The sequence below is a fragment of the Mirounga angustirostris genome, unplaced genomic scaffold (genome assembly GCF_029215605.1).
Source record: "Mirounga angustirostris isolate CCGP_5_RB_7025 unplaced genomic scaffold, mMirAng1.0.hap1 SCAF_7, whole genome shotgun sequence".
Taxonomy (NCBI): domain Eukaryota; kingdom Metazoa; phylum Chordata; class Mammalia; order Carnivora; family Phocidae; genus Mirounga; species Mirounga angustirostris.
The window spans coordinates 106,707,849-106,718,786 of NW_026991715.1; positions in this window are offsets into that span (position 1 = coordinate 106,707,849).

Consider the following 10,938-nt stretch of genomic DNA (forward strand, 5'->3'; position numbering starts at 1 on the left):
CCCCTCCCTCCCCTCCCCTCTTCTCTTCTCTTCTCTTCTTTTTTCCCTTCCCTTCCCATCCCTTCTCTTCTCCTTCTCCTCCTTCTCCTCCTTCTCCTTCTCCTCCTTCTCCTTCTTCTTCTTCTTTTTTTTCTTCTTCTTCTTCTTTTTTTGGAGAGGGGCAGAGGGAGAGGAAGAGAGAGAATCTTAAGCAGGCTCCATGCCTGGCATGGAGCCCCATGTGGGGCTCAATCTCACAACCCTGAGATCATGACCTGAGCTGAAATCAAGAGTCAGACACGTAACTGACTGAGCCACCCAGGCACCCCAGTGTTCCTCTTTCTGCTGAGCCTCCTTAGCACATAAAGAATCAACAATAAAGATCTGTTGCTGCCTTAAAACTGCCCCTCCCCAGGTAATAACTAAATAGCTACCATGCTCTATGCAGAAAATGTTGGTCACCAAGGATGTAGGGAGCCTGTTTTCTTCTAAGAGTCTTTCTGGCAATCTTGTGTGAGTCATAATGTTCAGGCTGCATTTAGACAGTTTTAGGAAGTACTGGCTTTCTACAGGGAGATATAGAAGGGAGATCATTTTGTAAAATTATAGGCAGTAGCTCTCATACAAGACTAAAAGTTAATCATAAGTATTTTAAAGTTATGAAATTCTAGAGGAAAGGGGCTTCAGAACATATTGAGACCAGCTCAATGGTTTCCCCAGCAGAAAGAGATTCTTACCCAACAAAAATCTTTAAACAAGGGTAATGTATATGGGATGATCATTGCAATGGTGCTTGTAAGAGACTTTTTTCATCAACTGGGGAATAGTTGGTTATTGTGATGTCAGCATGCTGGTGCAGTTAAAGACTTAAGTGGTTTCCTCATTGAGTTGTTTTGCTAATTAAATGAATATTTAAGTGTCTACTGTATGCCAGGTATTCTGTGCTGAGACCCTAGAGAGAGACCAAATAGACAGACATATCCCTGACCCCATAGAACTTGTATTTGATCTGATGTAAGAGGTTTCATTCCATTCATTCAGTCAGTGAGCACTTATTGGCATCTACTTTGTGCCAGACACTGTTCTAGTCCCTAGAAATACAGCCATGAGGGAAATAGACAAAATCCCTACTCTCAGGGTGCTATGTCACTTGTTTGAGGAGAACACTATCTTGCTAACAAAAAAGAAGTTTCTAGAACAATGTATGTAGTTGATGCTAATTTTTTCTTTCGCCTTAAAAAAGAAATCTGGAAGAATATACCAAAATTAATATGGCGACCCCATAGGGGCAAATGGCCATGAGACAGACTTTTTCCTTTTATGTGCTTTTATAATTGTTCAAATTATTTTCTTTTGTAATAGAAAATGAGATTTCAGCATTAGAGCAATGTTTTCCTGTCTGCCTTCCTGACCATAGAAAGAAATGAAGACTCAGATAAGTTAGATTCAAGGTCAAGGCTGGCAGTAAGCCAGGACTGGAATCCCGGTTTTCAGAGTAGGAACTACTCTATGTCAATGATGTGGAAAGGGGAAGTTGGCAGAAAGGAGAAAGAACCCAGGAGAGAAGTGGTCACTTAATTAAAAACAGTTGAATAAGATTGAATGTGTGGCTTGCTCTTAGAAGTATCTTAGGATTTTTCTTCCATAGGAGATCCACAGGATGAGAGGGGGCTCCTGGATCTTTTGAGACTGAGAAACGTGGTGTAACCATGTTTTATCTGCATATCACTTCCTTCTAGATTTGGGATTCCTGAGGCAGAAGTTCCAAGCAGTTCAGTCCCTCCTTAGTTGATTTTTGGGTACCCCCTCATGCCTATACTCATTTAAACTTAATTTTCATTTAAATATAAATTTGAAAAATGAAGCTGAACACACTTTTGGCTCCAGTTTCTATTCAGAAAGTCTGTATCCTTCTGGAGATCAGTATAGATAGATGCCCTAGAGCAGCAATTTTTGAGATTTTTCCACCATCCTTTTCTGGGACCTAGTTGGGAGGAGAGGAAAAGGGAAGGGACAGCTGGATCATTTGGCTGAAAGGTTCTCAAGCTTGAGGAGGGCTCAGATTTTAGTCCATTTTCACTGGAAAATCTGTGCCAAGAAGCAGTATGAATCAGAAATGTTTCAGGCTTGTAGATCCTCTGTGTCATTTCTTCAGTACTGGTGACCACAATTATAGAGATCATTCCAAGTCACTCATTTATTCATAGCAGTGATAATCTTTTGTGAATTCTTGTTCTAATTCCTTCTGCTTATGGTGTGACTCTCCTTTTCCAGAGAAAGCAGTGAGTTTTTTTTTTTTTTAATGATTATTTAAGCTATTCATGTGCGGTGGCAGTGGGACATCTGTTTAAAAGTACACATTATTTTAATGTAATTGTTTTGTGGGTGGGTCACCTTTGGAAAATATTTCATTATAGTTCTATATTCTATACCTGCAACCTGTTTCATGATAAGTTGGTACATTGTCCTTTGTAATTTCTACATTTTGTGTTTGTACTTTTTCATTCATTTTAGACCCAGTTCATGTAAAATAGAAATATTTTATACTCCAATGCAGTGTTTACCTTCTTTTGGTCAGCTCTGAAATATCCATAATCTATACATCTATATCTAATTTGTTTTAAATTTTACTTGCAGTTTCATTTGCTATTACTGATCAACTGCATGCTGAATTTAGTTCTTGTTCAGAAAACACTTCAGTAAAAAGTAGTATAAACGTAGGGGAAGATTCTTTCCCACAGTTTTGTTATATTGTAACAAATAGACTATATACTCTAATATATATAGCTATATTATGATACAGACTTTTTGACTCATTTCTTTATCCCAAAGTTCACCACTATGTCTTAGCAAAAATATCTTGACCTTAGTATTGGTTGAATCTGACAGTTTAAAGTAGGGATCCAAGGGAAAGGAGCCTAAAAGCCTTGGGCTACCTGGGTCTCTGGAAGGTTCTTGGGGGGAGTGGTGCCTTCCATCATTCTCTCCAGCAACTCTCCGACTTCAACAATTCCTATTATGTAAACAGCAGCCAAATAGCTTCTGATCACCGTGGGAGAAAGGAGTTATCCAAACTTATGGAATCTCAGGTAAAAACTAAGAAATATTATGCTATCCTAGCTCCCTTATTTTATTTATTTATTTATTTATTATTATTTTTTAAAATCTTTTTTTTTTTAAAGATTTTATTTATTTATTTGAGAGAGAGAATGAGGGGGGCGGGGAGGGTCAGAGGGAGCAGACTCCCCGCCGAGCAGGGAGCCCGATGCGGGACTCGATCCCGGGACTCCAGGATCATGACCTGAGCTGAAGGCAGTCGCTTAACCAACTGAGCCACCCAGGCGCCCCCTAGCTCCCTTATTTTAAGCAAGTGTGTTTACAAGGGGCAGTCTGGGTGGGACAGCCAATTTGGAGCCTTACAGTATATTGAGACTAAGTAAGAATCTCTATGAAATGGAAGACACACATCTTGTTAGATTGCTTGTTTCCCTTATTATTGTTTTTTAACTTTTTATTTTGAAATACTTTAGGGTTTACAGAAAAGTTGGAATGATAGTACAAAGTTCCTATATTCATTCACCAGTTTCCTCTAATGTTAACAGCTTATGTAACCCTGGTACATTTGCCCAAACTAAGACATTCGCATTGCTATAATACTATTAACTACAGACTTTGGAACTGTTACTGATTTTTAAAATTTTAAATTAAATGTTTTTTGATAAGTATAACAGAGTTTAGGTTAAAGGTCAGTGTCCCTATTACCCATCCTCTTTATTAAAGTTTCTCCCCAGTCCCACTCCCCAGGAATAATCAGTGTTATTGCTTCATTCTTTTCAGCCAGCACCATCTAGTAGAAATACAATGAAAGCCACATAGGTAATTTAAAAAAAATTTCTACTAACCACATTTAAAAAAGTAAGAAGAAACAGGCGAAATTAATTTTTAGTAGATTTTTTAACTCAACCATCTGAAGTATTGTTTTAATGTAGAATAAATATGAACATCCTTAATGAGTTCCTTTTTTCCCCCATTTTATGCCTTAAAATCCAGTGAGTATTTTTTATTTAGAGCACATCTCATTTCTGACTAGTCGCATTTTAAGAGCTCCACAGCCACATGTGGTTAGCGGCTACAGTATTAGTACAGTTCTAGATCGTTCCCTATTCTCTCTCATACACAAAGAAGCACATTGCAACTTCCTTTTTCCACTGTTTGTAGAGGTCCATCAGTCCATGTCCGATTATATGGGATAGAAACATTCATTGAGATAACTGTGTGGTATTAAGTAGAACAAATGTGCATAATCTATTAAGTCATTTCTCCATGCATAGATATTTAGGTTTTTTTTTTCCATTTCAAATAAGGCTGCAAGGAACATCCTTTATACAAAAACCTGTGTGTCCTTGAGTACTTCCAAGGCATAGAGTTCTAGATATGGAACTCAAAAGTTCCGATTGTGTTTCAAGTACTATGACTATAGAACAATGTATGTATATAAGCGTTTGTAGACCGACGGAATGAATCTCTGCCTGCTCTGTTACAAACTCAAGCCATGATACAGGTGCCACGGAAACAAAGATTTGTAAGTTTTTCCTTCAAGGAAGTCAGAGTTCATCAGGGCAGCCCCAAAGCCAAACAACTGATTACAACGAAAGACCGTAAGCATATAGCAGACCGGCCTACTAGATTCTGAAAAATACAGAAAAGCATTTTTTGGTGATGTCTTCATTTTTTCCCCTCTTTCCTTCCTATTCTAGTCCTTGTCTTTACCACTTCCTTAATATAACTCTGTAAAATTCCAAGTGACTCTCATAGAATAAAGATGGCCTGGCACACAGCACCTGCTCAATGAATATTAATTGGGTGAATGCATGAAGCAATACAGGTGTCATAGATTCTTTTTTTTTTTTTTTAAGATTTTATTTATTTACTTGACAGAGAGAGAGACAGAAGAGCACAAGCAGAGGGAGAGGGAGAAGCAGGCTCTGCACTGAGCAGGGAGCCCGATGCGGGACTCGATCCCAGGACCCCGAGATCATGACCTGAGCCGAAGGCAGACGCTTAACCATCTGAGCCACCCAGGCGCCCCAGGTGTCATAGATTCTAATGGCAGAACCCCCGAGTAAACATAGAGTGACTTGATGTATTTTCTATTTTGTAGAAAAACATGTGCTTTACAGTATAAGCACTTGTATATTTATTAAAGCATTATTTCATAATCTGCCATCTTTCTGGGTGCTTGGTGATGTCTGAATGTGGCTTTAGGTGACTTAAGCTGCTTTCTTTTCCGTCTGGGATAAAGAAGAGGATGGTTGTAATTAGGTTGTGAAAAATATGTTACATGAATGTAAAAGACTTCCGCTTTTGTGAGAACATGCAGTTTGGGGACTTGCTTGGTTTTTTAATTTTTATTTAGTTAAAACATTTTACATACATTATTTAAGCAGTATACTGGTACATTCTTGTTTTAAAATACTGAAATGAGGGCGCCTGGGTGGCTCAGTCAGTTAAGCGTCTGCCTTCGGCTCAGGTTGTGATCTTGGGGTTCTGGGATGGAGTCCTGTTCGGGCTCCCAGCTCAGCGGGGAGTCTGCTTCTGCCTCTGCCACCCCCCTCCCCGCTCATGCTTGTTCTCTCTCCCTCAAAAAAAAAATTAAAAAAATACTGAAATGATACATACATAGCCTTAAACTGAAAGTCCCCCTTGCCTCTGCTTGCCTCCCTGCCAGAGAGGACACTCTGACCATGTTGGATGGGTATCCCCACTGTTGTCATTTGGTCACAGTGTTTTTACAAAAATGGGTTTCTATGAAATAGATTGTTGTGTGAGCTTTTTTCCCCCCACTTAATATTTCTTGGGAACAGTTCTGTGTGAGTGTTCCAATAAAATGTTGACACCCTATCAAAGTATATTATTAATGAACAGAGGGTGTTCCAGACATTGTTGAAAGTCGCAATGCCCACCGCCAACACAGTGCCTTGCCTAGGGTTTTGGCCGAACTCAGTGTGTATTTTGCCTAATTGCTCCTAGCACAGGCAGTTTATTTAACTTGGTGCCGCAGTCCTGCAATGGTCTTGGTTTGGGAGAGTCCTTTTGAAAACTACCCTAACCCTATCTAACAAAAGCCCAATGCTGCTACCTGTCTTTGATCCCCCATTTCCCCTAAAATGGGTGTGGATGAAAAGTCTCAGGATCATGTGATTATGCAGCAAGACACAGGTGAAGACTGAAAGTTTTAATCCAAAAACAAATCTGTGATGTCGTTTTTTTTTTTTTTTATTTGACAGAGAGAGACATAGCGAGAGCAGGAACACAAGCAGGGGGAGTGGGAGAGGGAGAAGCAGGCTTCCCGCTGAGCAGGGAGCCGGATGTGGGACTCAATCCCAGGACCCTGGGATCATGACCTGAGCTGAAGGCAGACGCTTAACGACTGAGCCACCCAGGTGCCCCGATGTCATTGTTTTTAAGAAGATGACATTGTTTTAGTTTCAGGCAGAAAAAAAAAAAAAGGCCTGCAATCTCATGTCTTGGGGAAACATTCTGCTTTATACAAATAGTGCCCCCTAGCTGTATGAGCAGGAGCTTGGCTCACATCCAGCTTTCTGACATTCTTGTCATACACAACTTCAAAACTTTGAGTCGCAATCAGCATGTTATTAACATCTGAAAGATGAATATATGAATTCCACTGGAGCATAGTATAGCTCTACTTCTTTCTTATTAAAGGTGGCAGCTTGTTTTCCTAAACTTCTGAGGGCAGAGACTGGAGATCCGCTTTATGTGCTTAGAATGTCCCATTGCTTAGCATGGGTGCTTAATAAATACTTGGTGAAATAATGTTTGTCGAGTGACAAGAATAGTAGAGTAGGGAAACCCGGCTTTCGCTACTGCATCTGCCCCGAGTGACCTCTATGGGTCTCACACTCTTCCTCTTTTTATTCTTCATTTTATTCATCTATGGATTGAGAGGTTTGGCCCCCATTTCAGGTCCCTTCATGTGTAAGCAGTCTCAAAGTCTATATGGCTTTCCAGGCCTGAAGCCTGACCTAACACCAAGATCTGTGCTGAATCTTTAAAAAACGATCTAGCAGAGAACACATACTGTTCCAGCACACCAACATCTCCTTATAATCTATGTGAGGTAGTAAATAGATCAATTCCAGCAAAAAAGATTGGGAGACTGGAGAAGCTTAACTTTCAAAGATACGGGTGTGGCAAAGAGATAAAGAATGGAATGCTGGGAGAAGGTTGTCTTTCTCCAGAAAATCTTTTGAGGGAGGATCAGTGACAGACCACCAGAGGAGCAGGAAAACTACCTCCTAGCTTGCCTGTACGTAAGTCCTCCGGAAACCAGCAGCTTTGCTGCTTGACCTTTTTCAGTATCATGATCTTAGGACAGTGATGATGGAGCCAAGAGGAACTAGGGGAAATTTGCATAAAATTGGATAAATCTTTGCCTTTGATGTCTCAAATAGATAGAATCATGGACTTACACAGTCGGAGTTGTTTATGCTTTTCCTGGGCAACATCCGTGAGAGGAATAGTGTCACTTTGGAGGTAGCCATATTCATTTAGTCTTACTTGGAGGCTGTGTGGCCTTAGAGTCAACACATACCTTTGTTGAGCCTCTCCTCATCTGTGAAATGGATGTGGATAATATTATGGAAATGGGAATGTGTGTGTCTAGAGCATAGCTACATTAGCAGTTTGGCTTATTGACTTTTGTGATTTGTAAAGTAAAAATATTTGTGATTTGTCAAAGATAATTAGTTGTATAAAGCGTAATGATCAGTCAAGGAGGAGCCTCGTATTGGCTTCTGACTTTCACGGGTTTCATCGTAGTCTCTTCTGTGTCAGAAGTCTCTTCTATGTCTCCTATTATGGTGGGAGTTTTGTGAGGCTTGGGGTGGAAGGGTGTGGTCAGCTTGGGAAGGTAGGCTGCTTTCAGAGTTTGGACTTTGGCATTGGGAAGTCATTGAATGCTTTTAAGGTGGGGGCACTGGATTAGATTAGAGAGAGAGAGAGAGAGAGACTGGAGAAGATTAAAAAAAAAAAAAAGCTGTACTCCGATGTGGAGTCTCCCACCCCTCTGCCATCGCCTGTGCCTACGGGTAGCTGGAGAGCACCGCCAGCCTCTTGGGCTGGTCTCATGTTCATGCCCCTACCTCCAGGGGCACTTTCCTGCTGCCAGATGGTCCTACATTAGTTCCTCGTCCATTTGTTCTTACGAGGTGCTTCCCTTGTCATGTCTAAGTGAAATCCTGTACTTGGACACTGGATCTCATCCCTCCATTACTCCACACATTTTTCCTCTCCTAAGTCAATTTTTCTTCCTCCTCTGGATCATCACCAGATCATAAAAACCTGCTGCTATTTTTTACCATTTTCAAAATTTTTCTCTACCCTTCTCCCCAACTCCCTTTTCCATTTCTTTTCCCTGTAAAACTCCTTGAAAGAGTTCCCTATCTCCAATTCTCTCTTGATTTTCCCTTTCCTTGTGAACGTCTTTCTCCGAGGGGTAACATCCATGGGGAAAGGGAATGGTCACTCAGCTGTTTTCACCACAGCTGCTTTTGTCAAGGTCATTGGTGATTCCCAGGTGGCACCGCCCGTGGACAAATCTCATCCCTTTCCTTTGTAACATTTGCTGCATGATCATTGCCTCTTCATTGGATGCATTTGTTTCACTGGACTTCCAGGATCCCATTTACCTTTTGCGTTTCTTCCTACCTCCTTGCTCTGCTTCTCTGTGTGTGCTGGTGCCTCTCCCACTCCAGCCTTCTGGGGAATGCCCCTGGGCCTAGTCCTTAGCCGCAAGCATTCCCTTGAGCGTCTCGTCCAGGTTCATGACTTTGAAATACCGTTTCTGTACCCATGACTCCCAAATATGTATCTTTGTCCGAGACCTGTCTCCTGAACTCCAACAGCCTCTCCCTGAAACTCAGCATTTTCAAAATCCAGACTGTTCCTTTCCAAACCCGCGTCACATGCAGCTTTCCCTGTGTCAGTTGGTGGCACTTCCAGTTTGTCCAGTTGCTCAGGCCAAAATCCCTTGGAGTCATGTTTAAGCTCCTACACCTCATATCCTGTAAGAAATTCTGTTTGCTCTACTTTGTAAACATCTAGAGCCTGAACTATCCACTCTCATCCCTTCCTCTCTCCTGACATGCTGCAAAAGTCTCCTGACAGATCTTCATGCTTCTCAACTTAGCAGCTACAGAGCCCTTCTCAAAGGTAAGCCTGATGTTGTCACTTCTGTGCTCCTTCTCAGGTAGAGTAAAGCAGCCGGAAATTCGTGTTTGGTGCCTGAGCATTGCCACCCACTGAGCCTTACCCCTCAACTCGGGGTGTAGCCTTCAAGGGGTCACAAAGTTGGCGCTAAAGAGTAGTGATTCATGGAGGTTGTTTAGTTCAAATTAAAAACAAAACAGAACAACACTATGCTGTTGGGGAGCCTTTGGGACACAATAGAGGTTGTCATGGGTGTTGGACTTGCCAGAAAATTCAGTCCTACAAAATTGTACAGTCAATGGACATCTCGGAGCCTTGGTTCTGTGTCCCTATTGTGGCTTTTGCTCATTCTTACTTCCACTTAAAACACTCTCTGCCTTTCCCCCATTTTCTGATGATGAACCTCACATGTCGCTTTTTTAAGGGATTTTTCTGCCACTCCCTCCCATTCCCCCCCCACCCAATGAATGATCTCCCCCCATGCCTTCATGCTTCCATTATTTAATCAATACTAATTGGATCCCTTACAATGTTTCAGGAATACAGCAGGAATACTATCTTAGAGGAGACTATGGTCTAGAATTGAGTACTTTCCAAGACCGTAGCCATGCATGGCTATTTAAATTAATTAAAATTAAATTAATTTTTTTTAACTTCTCAGTTGTGCTAGTTACATATCCAGTGCTCAATAGTCAGATGTGGCTAGCAGCTACTGTGTTACATAATACCCATGTCCTGGATTAACCCTATCTTTATGGAAAGTTCTGACAGTACAAGAGAGGGGGAATGAACAACACACACACACACAGAGTCAAGGGAATAAACGCTGCATAGAGAATTGAAATAGTGTAGTAGAGTGACTGATTGGCTATTTTAGACAGAGGGACCGGAGGGATGTCTGAGAAGGTGGCATTTAAGCAGGGGTTGAGAAGAAAAGGAGAAATCTGAAATTGGTGGGGTGAAGGAATGGAGATAAGGCAGAGGGCACCACTAGGGGAGAAGTCTTAACGTGAGGACACATTTGAAAGAACCCCAAATGGCTGGAGCCCTGTGGGAGGGGAGAGAGACACAGAAGAAATCTGAGAGGTAGGCAGGCGCCTGGATCACTGTGAGGGACTTTGTGAATTTGGGTAGGAAGTGAGTGCTTTTTTTTTGTTTTGTTTTGTTTGTTTTGTTTTCCGAGACAGCCATGGGAGTGTTCCAAGGGGAAGAGTGACACAGTCTGATTATATATTTACCATTTCCATCATTCTACCCGATTTTATTAGTTGCTTACTTACCAGTCTCTCCACCTGATTGCACAATCCTGGGTTTTTTCATTCTTAGTTTGTTGAGTCATGTCCTGTTAGCCTCCATATATGGATAATAACTGTGGTAGGATTGAATTAAATTAGAAAAATCCTTATCACTGACCTGCTGGGCTGTGGCTGAGTCTCAGAGTATAACAAAACTAGGCATGACATATTTTGCTTCCCAAATAAATATAAGGTATGACCTACTTCTTTTTGAAGCATTTCAGAATTTGTCCCCTCACTTTTGGTGGTGGTCAAGGTGGGGGTCAATAGTTTTCCCTCCAAGTGTATGAAGGTGGAGAATAAGAGCAAAACGCGTGTCCAGAAATGAGCGTTTCCCTTGTGAGAACTCATCTTGTTGCCTAATTGAATTCAAGTGTGTGGCATCGAAAAGCCAGGAGGGCTATTACAGATGATATAGTACAACTGTGTTATA